The sequence below is a fragment of the Aquarana catesbeiana genome, linkage group LG11 (assembly GCF_042186555.1).
Source record: "Aquarana catesbeiana isolate 2022-GZ linkage group LG11, ASM4218655v1, whole genome shotgun sequence".
Taxonomy (NCBI): domain Eukaryota; kingdom Metazoa; phylum Chordata; class Amphibia; order Anura; family Ranidae; genus Aquarana; species Aquarana catesbeiana.
Genome location: NC_133334.1, coordinates 114,754,260 through 114,772,982, shown reverse-complemented (window position 1 = coordinate 114,772,982; position 18,723 = coordinate 114,754,260). Strand labels below are relative to the sequence as shown.

General features: G+C 43.8%; 1 long non-coding RNA gene across 3 annotated transcripts in view; it reads right to left on the bottom strand.

Moving 5' to 3' along the window:
• Window positions 1-18,723, bottom strand: part of LOC141112278 (uncharacterized) — a 151,899-nt gene that overhangs the window by 76,346 nt on the left and 56,830 nt on the right. The window lies entirely within an intron of this gene.

Genomic DNA, 18,723 nt, shown 5'->3' with positions numbered 1-18,723 from the left:
TTAATCTCTGCGCAATGGATATATAAATTTTCTCTTTACATGTCCGGGATTTGAGAGGAGGAGCGGAGTATTACTAAATTAAAGAAGAAGTGAAAGAAGTGAAAGTAAAAACTTTTCTGACACTATTTTGTTTTAATGTGGTTACACTATAACTGACACTGATTGGTCTGGTTATAAACACCTGATGGACTGTGAGCACCTTATATGAAGGATTTTTTAGGAAAAGGAAGTTATTTCTGCACATCTGTATTTATTTATATTTGGGAAATTTCACGGGGTATATTATACACCTATATTTATGTATTTAATATTCCTTTTGTAAACAGTAGATATGTTTTAGAGCACGTGCATATTATATTAAGTTTTATCACTCATGCATTTTTATGAGCACATCACGGTTATAATGGTGGGATAAGTTTGATTTATATTCCACTTTTAACCTTATAAGAATTTTCAGATTATTAAGAGCATTTAGAGGTGTTTTAGAAGTAATTTTGATAACCTTTCACTAATTATAATGGAAATATGAGGATAATATGAGCGCAACTAACTACCATATTATTTATTGTTTTTATCACCTTGCAGCTATATTATTTGGTTATCTCATATTAACCATTTGGTTTCCGCAGCAGTAGTTTTTAACCACGTCAGCGCTTGAGTTTTTTATTATATTTTATTATAAAAACAAGATATACCTGTGCTCAAATCCCAATAGCTTGTACATGTATATAATCTATCAGGTGCTAAAGGGGTATGACCACATGTTAACACTACAAATTCTAAATGAACCCTCTGCACATTGCTATATACCCTTTCCAGCAAAGTATGCAATGAAAAACAGAGACTTTTAGTTCACATACATTGCATTACCTGTTTAAGCTGACCAACTGCGTCAAAGTAATCCCTCTTATGTTCAGTCCTACTCTGCTCTGCAAATTCAAACCGATACTCCATTCTATACAATCCTGCAATGCCTATTCTTATTCTTATATGTGATATTGTTATTGCTATTGCACATAATACGATAGATATTATTTGCTTCTTCATCCATTTAGGTATTACAACAATTGTTAGTATAAAGCTTCCTTTCTCAACTGTGGTGCTTTCTGATATCGTCAGGGGTGCTTTCAATGGCCCCCACTCGGTAGCAGACATTGTACACACAGGATGCTGCCAGCGATACACACTCACCCTGCAGAACAATTACTTGCTGCATCTGGGGCCCGCCAATCTGCCCAATCACCACCAATGGGCGAGTGGCACCCAGGGAGCCAATCACTGAACAGATGAGTCTTGCATGCAGAACTTCAGTGGATAGGAAAAGGCTTTAACGCTTTCAAAGTTTTTTTTGTTTTTTGACAGGTACCTGCTCCCACTTCCTTAATTCTTATCTAGATGAGAATGACGTGTGCTTAGGCACACCTCCTGCCCAGGCCCCTCTACCCCTCTACCCCATAGCCTTCTGGGACACAACTGCAGAACCAATTCCACAGCCCCATGCATTCTCATGCATGCATAGTGGGGAGCGACTGTGATTCCTCAGGAATTCACAGTCAGTTAGCATATCCAAAATTCAGGTGGCAGGGACCAGCAGCAGTAAGAAAAACCAGCTGCAGAAAGACAGCACCAAGTCCAGGCACTGGTAAATACCTTTTAATTAAGTCAGCAGCTACAGTATTTGTAACTGCTGACTTTTAAATTAAACAAAAAAGGTTGAAGTTCTGCTTTAACCCCCCCCCCCCCCCCCCCACATTGAAGGTAAGCAACATTTACTTTTTTTTTACATTTTAGACTTTCAAATTGCCTTGAAATTTTCCAAATTCTTAAAAGTTTCTGTGACTTAGAAATGGTTGAGAAATTTCACAGGAAAAAAACAGGAAGGCACACAGCCATTTGACCCTTGGTAAGACTATTCTTTTTAAAACGTGGTCAACTGGCTGAGAACAGACTGTGTATACTATTTACACAGAGCCAACAGATGCCAACTCATATAGCTAAATACTTTATTTTATGAAAATTTGCAGGGATATAAAGATTTAAGCAGTGTATTTTATTGTCAGCATTATCCTCTGGTTTAGTGCTTGGAAAACTTCTGCATGTGTAGGGAGGCTTGCTGCATGACAGCCCTGTAATTCTTCATTATTCTCATGGACTTCTGAAGCAACACATTAGTAGAATTTAGTTTGAAAATGTTTGTTTTCAGAACATTAGTTTGATTTTCTAATGATTAATGGCTTCAAACTGAAAATTTGGAGGAGGAGGATTGAAAAATTTTCTTAAATAAATGAACTTTTAACTGTAAATATGGTTTTCGTTGGGAAAAAAAATCGCACATATTGTAAAGAGCATGTACTTGACACTAAATAAACTTGTTTAACACATCTGGAATTCAATTTAACCACTTCCTGACCGCCTACTGCAGATGTACTGCGGCAGGTCGGCTCTATTGCACGAAATGACGCACCTGTACGTCATTTCGTGCAATAGACACTGAGGGTACGCACGCTGATTGGACAGAGGGGGAGCCAATCAGCGAGTCCTGCAGACCGATTTCCGCTGGCCACCTGCGATCGTTCCCCAGAGAGGCAGAACGGCAATCTGCCTATGCAAGAGATTGCAAATTGCAACAGTGTGATCAGCTGCACATGTGCTAAAAAATACCCACCCACAGCTGAGCTGTGGGAAGTGGGCCGGGAGACAACAGCTCCTTAATCTGATGGAATGGGGTGGCTGCTCTCTACTCTTCCATGATGGCTGTTTCTAGAAGACATACTGCCTTGTTGGGGTTGTTTCTCCCCCTCAAATTCTACCTCTGCTCTATTTGGCACCCAAGTGGTGTCAGTGACCTCATCACCATCCTACCCTCTGCCCTCATCATCACTGGAGCCAACTTGGCAATACGCTGCGGCTGGGGGAACATGACTGACAATCTGTTGTTAATCAGTGTTCTCCGCTCACTGTAGGCTCATGTTACTCCCTTCCCCTACCTCAGAACCAACATCAGAATCAAGTATTGCCTGTGCATCCTCAAGAAGCAAGTGGCTGACGCTGAGTTCAAATAATTCAGATGACTCCTCCATGCATGATGCTGGGGCTATGGCATGAGTATCTGTGGACAAGGAGGCAGAATAAGCCACTCTTGCAGCATGCGGCGGACTGAGCACTAGTGTCAGCTTGGGTCATAGAGGATAAGGAGGATGAGGATGGTTTAGTAAGCCAGTCCACCACCTCCTCTGCATGCTGTGGCTGGATAGCACGGGCAACATCACTAAACAGAGACAAATGTGCCCTGCCTGAGGACAGACCACCTAGACACTGCTGGCCCCCTCATAGTGGCATGGGAACGTCTGCCTCTCATTGTTGGCCTCCCAAACCTGAAGGGGGGGAGCTTATTACCCAGATTTAAAAGAAACTGGGAAATGTGTGATTGGATGCACTTCACTGAATGAAAAGTGGTGTTTGGTGTACTTTAAATTGAGGACTGCTGCTGATAGATATGTAAAACTTAAAAAAAAAATAATATAAAAATAGAGGGAACACCAGCGTCGCAGTCAGAAAAACTGTGGCTGACAATTAAAAAAAGGGGGGCAGGCAGGGAACAAAAAAAAAAAAAAATCACAGCAAAAAAGAAATAAATACGGAGGGGGGTATACTGCACTAAATGTTATATAATGCTGAGTTAAACACTGCACTACAATAACACACTACACTGACACTACACTATACTCACACTATACTCACACACTATACTCACACACACGACACTATACTCACACTACACTATACTCACACACTATACTCACACACCACACTATACTCACACTACACTATACTCACACTATACTGGCACACTATATTCACACACTACACTATACTCACACTATACTGACACACTATACTCACACACTACACTATACTTACACTATACTGACACACTATATTCACACACTACACTATAATGAAACACTATACTCACACAATAGACTATACTCACACTACACTATCTCACACTATACTGACACACTATATTCACACACTACACTATACTCACACTACACTATACTCACACTATACTGAAACACTATACTCACACACTACACTATACTTACACTACAATATACTCACACTATACTGACACACTATATTCACACAATACACTATACTCACACTATACTGACACACTATATTCACACACTACACTATACTCACACTACACTATACTCACACTATACTGACACACTATATTCACACACTACACTATACTCACACTATACTGAAACGCTATACTCACACACTACACTATACTCACACTACACTATACTCACACTATACTGAAACACTATACTCACACACTACACTATACTCACACTATACTGACACACTATACTGACACACTACACTATACTCACACTACACTATACTCACACTACACTAACACTCTACACTCAGAGTCACATTAAGTGAACACACTAACTCGCTAGTAGCAAACTGAGCCCTGCTCTATCTCTGCTCCAACAATACACTGCAAAAGCTTCCTGTGGGGTAGGACTATGAGCACTGAGCCGTGATTGGACAAAGTCATCATCATTGTGGGGAGCTCAGTGGGCGAACACTTGTACTTATATAGCGCCATCAATTTATGTTTATATATATATATATTGTACATGCACCTCAGTCCCTGTCCTCAAGAACTCACATTCATACGTACACATAATAGTGTCAATTTAGACGGGAGACAAATAATGTACCAGCATGTCTTGGTGGAGTGTGGAAGGAGACCAAAGTTTAGTCCCACTTTAATATAGAATGGTTTTGGTTATAAATAAATATATATTTATATGATTACATATTTTTAGAGAGTACAGAAGTTCTTGCCCATTTTGTAGTACACATGCGCAGAACCACCACTGTATTACGCTAAACTTATCCTAACTAACTTCTTATTTCAAATGCTAGTAACTCCACTTTTGTTCAACAAAAAAACAATCCTCTCTGGGCGATCAATTTACATTGCAAGGATTTTAACCACTTCAACACCGCACGCCGTCATATGACGTCCTTGACTTTGTGTGGGGATATCTGAATGATGCCTGCAGCTATAGGCATCATTCAGATATCATTATTTGCAGGCGGCAATTCTGTGCACGATAAGAATGATCATAGTGGCAGTTCCACCAATTGATCCTTCTTAAAGGCGACGGGAGGGGACGACCCCCATCTCCCACCGCCATCCGGTGCTTCTCCGGGCTCTCCCGTGCCATCGGGGGCCTGGAGAAAGAATCGGACGCTGCCGGATGACGACCATAGAGATGTCTGGTGACCAGATGGTCACCAGTCATCTCTATGACCATCGGAGGCCCGGGCGCGATGTTATGACATCACGCCCGGACCCCGCATCTAAAACAAAGCTGTGATCACGCCTTAAAGCTAAACTCCAGGTAGATACGAGTGTTAACAATCAATGCAAGACAAATAATTAAATTTTAAGTCTCATCTGACCATAACACCATTTTCCATGTGGCCTCAGAATCTTCAAGGTGCGTTTAAGGTGGTCAGATGAGACTAAAATTGAATTATTTGGCCTCAACACCAAACCATATGTCTGGCAGAAGTCCAATACAGCTCACTATCCAAATAACACCATTCCTCCAGTAAAGCATGGAGGTGGTAATATCCTGTTATGGGGTGTTTCTCTGCAGCAGGGACTGGAGCACTTGTCAGCATAGAAGGTAAAATAGATGGGCCAAAATATCATCAAATTCTTGAGGAAAATCTGCTGCCCTCTGCCAGAAAGTTGTCGATGGGAAGAAAGTTTACCTTCCAACCAGTGGCGGACAATCCATACAGGGTACAGGACGCATGCCAATGGGGTTTTTTGTTTTTTTAGAAGCACGTGTTTAAAGCCAAAGGCTCTAATCGGCTTCAAAAAAGGGTGGGCTCGGGAAGCAGAGCACTCTGCCCCAAGCCCACCCAGTTGTGTGACAATAGCAAATTAATATTCACTATTGTCTTCCTGATTCTCCTCCTGGCCACCAGGAAGCAGGTCCTGAGACCCGTCACCCGACTGGCCGATAGGAGAAGCAATCCTATTGGCCACTGAGGAGGAGGAGACGCATGGCAAGCTGCCGTGAAGGCCAGGAGGAGGAGACACAGGGTGAAGCTGCCGCTTCCTGCCCATAGGAAGCTACCCACGACCTAGATGGGTTAAGTGTGGGGTTGGTGACCGACCGGGGGGAGGCGGGTGGATTGTTTGCCGCCCCACCAAAAAAATATACCCCCAGCCGCCATTGCTTCCGCCATGACAATGGCCCAATGCACACAGAACAAATGACCACAGAGTGGTTGAAGGAGAAAAAGGTGAATGTACTTGCATACTGTAGCTTAGTCAGAGCCCAGACTTAAACCCCATTGAAAATATGTGGGATGACTTGAAGACTGTAGTCCACAAACGATCACCATCAAATTTAACTGAAATTGAGCAGTTCTTCAAAGAAGAGTGTACAAATATTGCAAAGTCTAAATGTGCAAAGTTAGTAGAGACATATCCCAACAGACTAAACACTGTAATTAAAGCAAAATGTGGTCCAACAAAATACCACATAAGGGGGGTGATCCTTTTCCCAACTCAGTGATTATGTTTTTGAATTATTGATTTTTTTTTAATAACACAATGGTGTTATATCTTTCACTTGGGTGTTATAAGTTGCACTAGTAAATACAGCTGGATAAAACAAAAACTGTGTCTGTCTTCATTTCAGACTGCAAAGCAACAAAATGTGATTATTGTAAAGAGGGTGATCCTTTTCTATAGCCACTGTATATATACTGAATATAAATATATATATATATATATATATTTATATATATTTATATATATATATACACACAGTATCTCACAAAAGTGAGTACACCCCTCACATTTTTTAAATATTTTATTATATCTTTTCATGTGACAACACTGAAGAACACTGAACACTCTTTGCTACAATGTAAAGTAGTGAGTGTACAGCTTGTATAACAGTGTAAATTTGTTGTCCCCTCAAAATAACTCAACACACAGCCATTAATGTCTAATCCGCTGGCAACAAAAGTGAGTACACCCCTAAGTGAAAATGTCCAAATTGGGCCCAATTAGCCTTTTTCCCTCCCCAGTGTTATGTGACTCGTTAGTGTTACAAGGTCTCAGGTGTGAATGAGGAGCAGGTGTGTTAAATTTGGTGTTATCGCTCTCACTCTCTCATACTGGTCACTGGAAGTTCAACATGGCACCTCATGGCAAAGAACTCTCTGAGGATCTGAAAAAAAGAATTGTTGCGCTACATAAAGATGGCCTAGGCTATAAGAAGATTGCCACTGAGCTGTGGCACGGTGGCCAAGACCATACATTTGTATAGAAATTTGGAGTTTTATATTGTAGGCCTGTAATTCTTAGCAATAACACACTTAAATCTGTCCAAACAAGAGTCTAGTAGATATCCCGGGTATGATAAAGTTTTAAACACAAAATCCTAAATTATAATATAATAAATAAATAAATAAATATAAATAATTATAAAAAATAATAATATAATAATAATAAATAAATTTCCCCACGATTCACTGTCGCGTAGTTCTGAAAGTGTTCTAATTTACTATCGCTGTTTTCTAGCTGGTCTAAAACCACTTTTGACGTAAAGGGACACTTTTTGGTTGCTATGGACAATCTCCAGTTTCCAGGCAGAAAGAACAGTGTATATCATATAAAACTGCATGCAGGGCACTGGACAAAGCACTAGGGACAAAAGGGATGTGAAATGATTTCATACAGTAATGTAATCTGTAAGATTACAGTGTAGTGTATGTGTTATGACGCTCGCAGGGAACGGAAGCCCAGCACACAGAGGCTTTGGGTGGAGGACAGAGCCCACGGACACAGCAGGGGGACATCGCAGGATCCTGGGGACAAGGTAAGTATACCTCACCAGGATCCTGCAATGCAATCCCGAGTGTGGCTCGGGGTTACAGCTAATGGTACTGAAATTTAACCCTGAGCCACACTCGGGAAAACCGCCAGGGAGGTTAACAGGACAGGTTCCACTCAGAACAGGACTCATCATGGTTGACCAAAGAAGTTGAGTGCGCATGCTCAGCGTCATATCCAGAGGTTGTCTTTGGGAAATAGATGTATGAGTGCTGCCAGCATTGCTGCAGAGGTTGAAGGGGTGGGGGGGTCAGCCTGTCAGTGCTCAGACCATATGCCGCACACTGCATCAAATTGGTCTGCATGGCTGTCTTCCCAGAAGGAAGCCTTTTCTAAAGATAATGCACAAGAAAGCCCGCAAACAGTTTGCTGAAGACAAGCAGACTAAGGACATGGATTACTGAAACCATATCCTGTTGTCTGATGAGACCAAAATAAACTTATTTGGTTCAGATGGTGTCAAGTGTGTGTGGCGGCAACCAGGTAAGGAGTACAAAGACAAGTGTGCCTTGTCTACAGTCAAGCATGGTGGTGGGAGTGTCATGGTCTGGGGCTGCATGAGTGCTGCCACCACTGGGGAGCTACAGTTCATTGAGGGAACCATGAATGCCAACATGTACTGTGACATACTGAAGCAGAGCATGATCCCCTCCCTTCGGACACTGGGCCACAGGGCAGTATTCCAACATGATAACGACCACAAACACACCTCCAAGACAACCACTGCCTTGCTAAAGAGGGTAAAAGTGAGGGACTGGCCAAGCATGTCTCCAGATCTAAACCCTATTGAGCATCTGTGGGGCATCCTCAAATGGAAGGTGGAGGAGCGCAAGGTCTCTAACATCCACCAGCTCTGTGATGTCATCATGGAGGAGTGGAAGAGGACTCCAGTGGCAACCTGTGAAGCTCTGGTGAACTCCATGCCCAAGAGAGTTAAGGCAGTGCTGGAAAATAATGGTGGCCACACAAAATATTGACACTTTGGGCCCAATTTGGACATTTTTACTTACAGATGTACTCACTTTTGTTGCCAGTGGTTTGGACATTAATGGCTGTGTGTTGAGTTATTTTGAGGGGACAGCAAATTTACACTGTAACACAAGCTGTACACTCTCTACTTTACATTGTAGCAAAGTGTCATTTCTTCAATGTTGTCACATGAAAAGATATAATAAAATATTTACAAAAATGTGAGGGGTGTACTTTATTTATCAAAAAATAAAAAACCCAGTGCTGATTAAATACCACCAAAAGAAGTTTATATTTTTGTCAAAACACTGTTAAAATTTTCATTCGCATACAGAGTTGTATGACTGCGCAATTGTCATTCAAAGTGCGATACGCTGAAAGCCAAAAATTGGCCTGGGCTGGAAGGGGGCTGAAGTGGTTAAATAACATGCTTGGGGGATACCCTTAACCTGCCTGTTGAAGTGGCACATTTGTATGATGTACTGTATACAACTCTGACATTTATACAAAAAAAAAATGCCAGCAAATGACAGCTTCTGGTTGATTCTGTTTGTAAACAAAGTCGCTGAGGACTCCCTTTATCTATACCAGACCCTTCTCCTAGATAATAGGGGACACCCCCCCCAAAAAAAGAGTGGGGTTCCCTAATAAAAATACATACCAGAAGAACCTTATCTTTCTTATCCTTCATGAGGATCAGGTATAACTGGTATAAATGTCATGGAGGACTCCACGCAAAATAAATTAATAAACAAAAAAAGCATTCTGGTCTTCACCAATATTCCATACTAGATCCTTTGAGTCTGATATGAATTTAAAGGGGAAACCCCACAAAAAAAAGAGCAAAAAAACTATACCAGTCCTTTATTTGAGCATGCAGTCTGTCAGACCAGGAAAGGAGGTGATGAAGGTGAACTCCCTCCCTCCCCACCTGAACCATACCAGGCAATGTGCTCTCAACTCAGAAAAGGTACCAGGCCAGAAAGACCCCCCCCCCCCCCCCCCGGCAAAGCACCTTGTCTATAGGTTGATAAGTACAAGGTCCTCTTCCCACAACCCTGGCCCGGAGGTTGTGGGAGTCAATAGGTGGGGCTTATCTGTATCTGATACTGTACATGCTGACCCTACTTATTCACACATAAAAAAATAAACTAGGACACCACAATTCCTTAAAAATAAAATTCTTAAAGAAGTCCCACAATGTAAATTCATAGTCAATCACATCATCCTGCGATGCAGATCCTCATCAATCACAATGAGCAATGCCCACTAACCCATCAAAAGAAAATACCCCTTTACTTATTCACATGAGGAATAGAAGGCTAGCCTAGGCCACTGGGCCAGGGTGGTAGGGAAATTTCCTTTTGCTCAGATAAAGGTCTGTGCACTGCTATATAGATGTCGCACAATTGGGAAGATAGTTCAGTTAGGGATTACACTTATCAGAGGTGCTCTGACACAACAGTGTGGCTTTCATATGTATTTGCAAATGTATGCAACTTGAAGTCTTCTGACACCTTGTAAAGGCGATGTCTGGCCTATTGGTGTGTGGCTGTATCTTTAACCGGTTCCCACCTGGCCTATTGTACAATGACGGCTGGGTGGAACCACTCTTGTTCTGGGATGATGTCATATGACTATTTTGTATTCTTGTCGCTTGCGCGACCCGGGGGCGTGCAGTACAGCGATCAGTGATGAGCTGTGGCCAATGACGTTGGCTCTTTACCATGTGATCAGCTGCGTCCAGTCACAGTTGATCACATGTAAACAAATGCCGGTTATCAGCATTTCTTTTGCTCAGTGCTGTCACAGTCTGAGGAAAGGAAAGCTGATAACCGGATTTCCTGTGACAGGAGACATTCACACTGATAATCAGGGCACTGATCATCAGTCCACCTCCATCACTGCCACTCAGTGTCCAGCAGCACAGAATATTAGTGCCCATCAGTGCAGCTTATCAGTGCCCATCAGTGCAGCAAATCAGTGCAACAAATCAGTGCCCATCAGTGCCATCTCATTAGTGGCCATCAGTGCCGCTTCATCAGTGCCCATCAGTGCAGCCTCATCAGTGTCCATCTGTGCAGCCCCATCAGCACTCATCAATGAAAAAGAAAAATTACTTATTTGCAAAATTTTATAACAGAAACAAACAAATTTTCGGTCTTTTTTCGTTTGTTCAGCAAAAAATAAAAACCCAGTGGTGAAATAGACTCCACCAATAGAAAGCTCTATCCATCTTTAAAAAATTATAAAAATGTCATATGGGTACAGTGTTGCATGACCACGCAATTGTCATTCAATGTGCCAGAGTGCTGAAAGTTGACCTGGGCAGGAAGGGGGAAAAAGTGTCCGGTATTGAGGTGATTAAGGTGCAAGGGGCTGACTCTAGGTGAGCCTGCTGTCTATTTCTGCATTGCAATCAAAGTTCCCATAGTTGGGAAACACAGTTTGCAGTTGGGGACCACATTTATCAGAGACAATGGTGTATCTGTAATGTATGCAATGTGTCCAGGGCACACAGGTCCCAAGAGGGATGGTGCCCACTGTGCATTCATTCACTGCACACGGGTTTGCAGCCGTGGTGATATTTTGAGCTGCAGCCAGGTCTGTCATTTGCAGCTGCAACTTAAAGAGACTCAAACAATGTCCTTATTCTCCAAAAATTATCAATTCTACACTACTCAATGGCTCTGTAATCCATTTTTTACAAAATTATTTATTGCTGTGTTTTTCTGCCTTCTTGTAACATCCTCTGTGAGCTCCTCAACTTTTCCCTCCTCAACTTTTCCCTCCTCACTTTAATTTGAAACTAACAGGACATTGCCCTATGCACACTACATATCCATAGCTCCCAACTGTCCCTGATTTCGAGGGACTGCCCCTGATTTGGAAAAAAGTCCCTCTGTACCTGCACATTTTATCTTTCAAAAAGTGTTTCCCAGTGCTAAACCTTTCATTCAATTTCTAAATTTCTGCATTTGTACATTTCAAAAGCCAGTATAAAGGAATAGTAGTGGTTAAAAAAAGCACTTGTGGGTTTAACTCATTTTTTTTATCTTTCTCCTTTAAGGGGGTGTGGCGGGGGGTGTGTCCTATGTCTGCATACGTTTGCTAATAGGTGTCCCTCGTTCCCATCTCAAAAAGGTATGCAAATCCCATTGTCCGTAGTTTCTAGTCCAGGGGTAGGCAACTTTTGAGAGGTGGAGATCTATCTGAACAACATAAAAGATCACTGGAGTTCAGTGCCTTTTTTTTTTTAAAGAACTTAATTACAAGGCCAAACTAAACAGTAAAAAACTCAGAAAAATATAACAAAACAAATGTCACTCTAAAAATATAAACTTAGCCTACCTTAAGGTGGTGGGGGGAGCAGGGGAGCACACAGAGGTAACGAGCAACAGAAGAAAGAGGAATCTGGAGAGGAGGGGCAGCGGGGTGGCATTTATTGGAACCGATTGGCTGCATTTTCCTTTCCTCCCTGCAGTAGCTGAATGCTAGGGGAAGAGAGTGGAGGAGAAGCTGCTGCAGGGAAAATACATCCGAAAAATGCTGCTCCTGCTTCCCTTCATCTCCGGGTTCCAGGGTCAGCAACCAATGGATTTAGATGATGCAGAGGTAAGCAATAATAGGTAAGCAATAATGAAAGATGATGACAGGGCATGAGCAGTCATGGTAGGGGGATGCAGAGGTGAGCAGTGGTGGGAGGGGGATGCCGAGGTGAGCAGTGGTGGGAGGGGGATGCAGAGGTGAGCAGTGGTGGGAGGGGGATGCCGAGGTGAGCAGTGGTGGGAGGGGGATGCCGAGGTGAGCAGTGGTGGGAGGAGGATGCCGAGGTGAGCAGTGGTGGGAGGAGGATGCCGAGGTGAGCAGTGGTGGGAGGAGGGGGATGCAGAGGTGAGCAGTGGTGGGAGGGGGGTGCAGAGGTGAGCAGTGGTGGGAGGGGGATGCAGAGGTGAGCAGTGGTGGTAGGGAGATGCCGAGGGGAGCAGTGGTGGGAGGGGGATGCCGAGGTGAGCAGTGGTGGGAGGGGGATGCAGAGGTGAGCAGTGGTGGTAGGAGGATGCAGAGGTGAGCAGTGGTGGTAGGAGGATGCAGAGGTGAGCAGTAGTGGTAGGGGCATGCAGAGGTGAGCAGTGGTGGGAGGGGGATGCCGAAGTGAGCAGTGTTGGTAGGAGGATGCCGAGGTGAGCAGTGGTGGGAGGGGGATGCAGAGGTGAGCAGTGGTGGGAGGGGGATGCAGAGGTGAGCAGTGGTGGGAGGGGGGTGCCGAGGTGAGCAGTGGTGGGAGGAGGATGCCGAGGTGAGCAGTGGTGGGAGGGGGGTGCAGAGGTGAGCAGTGGTAGGAGGGGGATGCAGAGGTGAGCAGTGGTGGTAGGGAGATGCCGAGGTGAGCAGTGGTGGGAGGGGGATGCCGAGGTGAGCCGTGGTGGGAGGGGGATGCAGAGGTGAGCAGTGGTGGTAGGAGGATGCAGAGGTGAGCAGTGGTGGTAGGAGGATGCAGAGGTGAGCAGTGGTGGTAGGAGGATGCAGAGGTGAGCAGTAGTGGTAGGGGCATGCAGAGGTGAGCAGTGGTGGGAGGGGGATGCCGAGGTGAGCAGTGTTGGTAGGAGGATGCCGAGGTGAGCAGTGGTGGTAGGAGGATACCGAGGTGAGCAGTGGTGGTAGGAGGATGCCGAGGTGAGCAGTGGTGGTAGGAGGATACCGAGGTGAGCAGTGGTGGTAGGAGGATGCCGAGCTGAGCAGTGGTGGTAGGAGGATGCCGAGGTGAGCAGTGATGGTAGGAGGATGCCGAGGTGAGCAGTGGTGGTAGGAGGATACCGAGGTGAGCAGTGGTGGTAGGGGCATGCAGAGGTGACTGTTGGTAAAAGAGTTGTGGTGGGGGGGACAGAGGTGAACAGGATGCAAGGTGTGAAAAGATGATTAGGGATGCAGTGATATGGTGAAACTGGAGATTCCATGAAAGAGGTTGTAAAAACCCTTTTTTTTTTTTTTTTTTTTTAAACAAACATGTCATACTTACCTCGTAAAGAAAAGTGCAGCGCTAAAAAATGAGTGGTAAATAACATTGATTCATATCATAAAATGTAAGTACATATATCCAAAAAGTGTGCTTTAGCATGATTGATAAGTATACATTGTGATCATAGTTCTCAAATATTCCTAAGTGACACACTGTTGAAAAATGAGTCAGTGAAAAAACCCTCTGAGGTGTATATATATCTGGCACCAAAAAGTGTGGAAAGGCAATGCAGTGTTGATAGAAGATCCACCACCGTTTTTAAAAAGGGGGGGGGCTTACCGGAATGATTGGACACAGATGGGTGTAAACCCACTGTGTCAATCAGGTTTGTAAAGGTGAAAATCCCTGAAGATGTTACAAAGGTGACCAGGATACTTGTAGATAATGTATATGACAAGGAAGGGCAAATCCAATCAGATATCCAAAGAATATGTGGAAAAAATGTGAGAGCACATAGCGTGATACTGCATAAAAGGCTTTAGAGCATGTTTATTAAAGGTAAAAAACTCACATTTATGAAGATTAAAAACAGCGCTGAGTATTTGTAAAATATGGCAGTGTCAGTGGTGTCAGCAATCCGTCCTGACGCGTTTCGTCCTACCGGACATCATCTGGGGTGCCTCACCACTCTGTACACTGCCCCTTATATATGGTAAGTGACCCCCTTGTTAAAATGTGGCTCCAATCGGTAGCACCGTTAATGGGAGGCTACTTCCGGGTGTGTGAAAGAAAGCGCCGACCGTGTGCGTTGCACGTCTCTCTTGGGTGAATGTGTTGGAACGCACGCGTGCGCGTCGCCATTGCAACATCCCACGCTCACTTCAAGAGCATACGTCCGAAGCCGTCAACGCAGAACGATAGCGCGGAGCCCAACAAAAGACGTAATGACGTCACGGCGCTGTGTATCAAGCCTCGCTCTGGGTAGATGATGGAATGTACCAAAGGAGGAAGTGGGAGTATACCACGTTAGTAATATGTATAATTGCGGAATCTAGCCTAGGTGCATAACAAAAAACACCATAAAAAATGGAAAATGATCATCTTTTAAAAATGAACTATATACAATCAAATAAAATTTCACCCGTGCATACAGATATATAGACATAACATAAATCTGTGCATAAGCTTAACCATTTGTAGCCAGACCGCGAGATATATAAATTTGATGTACAAAAAGCGGTACCCAAAAAAAGGTTAAATCAACCAATATGGTTCATAAAAAAAGGAAAAAATAAATCAGGAAAAATAAATCGGTAAGGAGCCACAGTCCCACATGGGAGTCTAAAGCCACAAAAATCAATTAAGTAGATGACTAGTACATATCTCAATCTAACAGAAATTGAATGGCTTGTATAAATGACTAATACATATCTCAATCTAATAGATATCATATCTCAACAAAACATAGGAATTCTTTTGTAGTAGAGAAAGGAGGGACAGACAAGAGAAGGCATAGCAATTTAGGATTGATTAATAAAGGCATTAATGTCCCACTCGATATTGAGCCCCAATGGCGTGTGGGACTGGATTTCGTATATCCAATACGTCTCTAGTTGGGATACACCACGGGTTAAAGCCCCTCCACGCCAAGGAGGGACATATCGGTCGATAATAAGAAATTGTGATCCAGAAGGATCTCGGTTGTGGTACTGTCTGTAGTGTCTAGGGACAGTATGTTTGGTGTCTCCCCCTATGATTTTTGCTACATGTTCACCGACCCGGGTCGAAAACGCCCTAGTGGTACGGCCCACATAGTGTTTCCCGCACGGGCAGGTGATGAGGTAGACCACATTTTTTGTTGCGCATGTGCAAAACATTTTAATCGGATAGGTTTTATTGGTTACATTAGACCGAAATTCTAAAGTTTTGTGTCTACCACTGATGTTGTAATGACACACAGTACATTTCTTGCATGGAAAGTATCCCACTAGTTCATGAAAAAAAGTGTGGTGTTTAGGGGGGTCAATTATATTTGGAGCAACCTTACTCTGTAGTGAAGGGGCCCCTCTATAAATGACCTTAGGTCTTTCAGGTAAGATATCGCACAATACACAGTAATTTCTCAATACCCCCCAATGACGTTCCATGATGGTTTTGATATCTTTATGTTGGGTCGAGAAAGAGGTCAACATGGAATATTTGTAAGTATCATTGGGGGAATGGGAAATTTTAGGGGTCAATAATGATCTCCTATCTATTTGTGTGACGTATTGTATTTCTGATTCCAGAGTAGCTGCATCATACCCTTTATCCGTGAACTTTTGTTTCAAAGATAATGCCTGTACTCGGAATGCATCGATGGTAGTGCATTTCCTCCTCAGCCTTAGGAACTGGCTGCGGGGGACTGATTTATGCCAGGACCTATGATGGCAACTATCGATAGGTATAAAACTATTGCGATCGATTTTGAAATGGGTTTTGAAACTGAACTGTCGAGAACTAATCTCTATGTCCAGATCCAAAAAGTGCACCTTAGTTAAGCTTTATTCAAGAGTCAAAGAAATTCCCCTGTCATTGCTGTTAAGTAACGAGAAGAATTCTTCGAGAGATTCAGGGGGGCCATCCCATAGGAGGACAGCGCCGTGACGTCATTACGTCTTTTGTTGGGCGCCGCGCTATCATTCTGCGTTGACGGCTTCGGACGTATGCTCTTGAAGTGAGCGTGGGATGTTGCTATGGCGACGCGCACATGTGCGTTCCAACACATTCACCCAAGAGAGACGTGCAACGCACGCGGTCGGCGCCATCTTCCACACACCCGGAAGTAGCCTCCCATTAACGGCGCTACCGATTGGAGCCACATTTTAACAAGGAGGTCACTTACCATATATAAGGGGCAGTGTACAGAGTGGTGAGGCACCCCAGATGATGTCCGGTAGGACGAAATGCGTCAGGACGGATTGCTGACACCACTGACACTGCCATATTTTACAAATACTCAGCGCTGTTTTTAATCTTCATAAATGTGAGTTTTTTACCTTTAATAAACATGCTTTAAAGCCTTTTATGCAGTATCACGCTATGTGCTCTCACATTTTTTCCACATATTCTTTGGATATCTGATTGGATTTGCCCTTCCTTGTCATATACATTATCTACAAGTATCCTGGTCACCTTTGTAACATCTTTAGGGATCTTCACCTTTACAAGCCTGATTGACACAGTGGCTGTACACCCATCTGTGTCCAATTGTTCCGGTAAGCCCCCCCCTTTTTAAAAACGGTGGTGGATCTTCTATCAGCACTACATTGCCTTTCCACACTTTTTGGTGCCAGATATATATACACGGAGGATTTTTTCACCGACTCATTTTTCAACAGTGTGTCACTTAGGAATATTTGAGAACTATGATCATAATGTATACTTATCAATCATGCTAAAACACACTTTTTGGATATATGTACTTACATTTTATGATTTGAATCAATGTTATTTACCACTCATTTTTTAGCGCTGCACTTTTCTTTACGCTATATTATTTACAGGTTTAGATCACTTGTTTGTGCTAGCTGCTCACGTTCCGATAGCGAGATATTCACATTTACTTTTTACATGTCATACTTACCTCCACTGTGCAGTTCATTTTGCACAGAGTGGCCCCGATCATCCTCTTCTGGGTCCCTCAGCGGCACTGGTAGCTCCTCCCTGCATTGAGTGTCCACGTTGGAGAAGTGCTCTCCTTGGTGGACCCGTGCGGGCGCGCTCCCGAGTCCTGTATCTGTGTCCATTCACACAGAATGCAGGACTCGGCCCCGCCCCCCGGCACCGCGTCATTGGATTTGATAGACAGCAGTGGGAGCCAATGGCTGTGCTGCTATCAATCTATCCAATCAGGACACGAGACACAGGTAGAGCTGGTGTGCTTGTTCCCGGCCGTTGAAGGATCAGAGTCAGGTAAGTAAAACGAGGGCTCGGGGGGGGGCTGCATCACCACAGAAGGTTTTTCACTTTAACCACTTGCTTACTGGGCATCTAAACCCCCCTCCTGCCCCGACTAATTTTCAGCTTTTAGCGCTGTCACTTTTTTTTCCCACAAATAGAGCTTTCTTTTGGTGGTATTTGATCACTTCTGGGTTTTTTATTTTTTGTTAAAAAAAAATTTAAAAAGACTGATTAAAAAAAAAAAAATACAAAACTGTTTTATATTTTGTTAATAAATTTTGCAAACAGGCAATTTTTCATCTGATGTACACTGATGAGGCTACACTGATGGGCACCGATAGGCTGCACTGATGGGCACTGATAAGGCGACACTGATGGGCACTAACAGGCGGCACTGGTGGGCATGGATGAGGTGGCACTGGTGGGCACTGATAGATGGCATTGGTGGGCACTGATGGGTGGCACTGAAGGGCATTGATAGGTGACACTGAAGGGCACTAATAGCTGGCACTGATGGGTGGCAGTGATGGGCACTGATCCGCACTGGTAGGTGACACTGATAGACAGTACTGCTAGGTGGCACTGATGAGGCACTGATTGGCACCACTGGTGGGCATTGATAGGTGGCACTGATTGCTGGCACTTACTTCTGTGGGTACTGATTGGGGGCACTGTGGGCACTGATTTGTGGCACTGGCAGGCGGTACTTGTGGGCACATATGAGGCAGCTTCACCTCTTCCTCTTCGGGACTGATGTCCCTTCAAACAGAGCCGGCGATCGGCTTTTTTTTTTCTCACGCTTTCAGGGCCCGGCCCCTTACTCGGATCTGTGATCACCCAGGTTTCATTGACTCGGGTGATCACAGCACGCAGTGCGCGCCCCCTTCAGGGT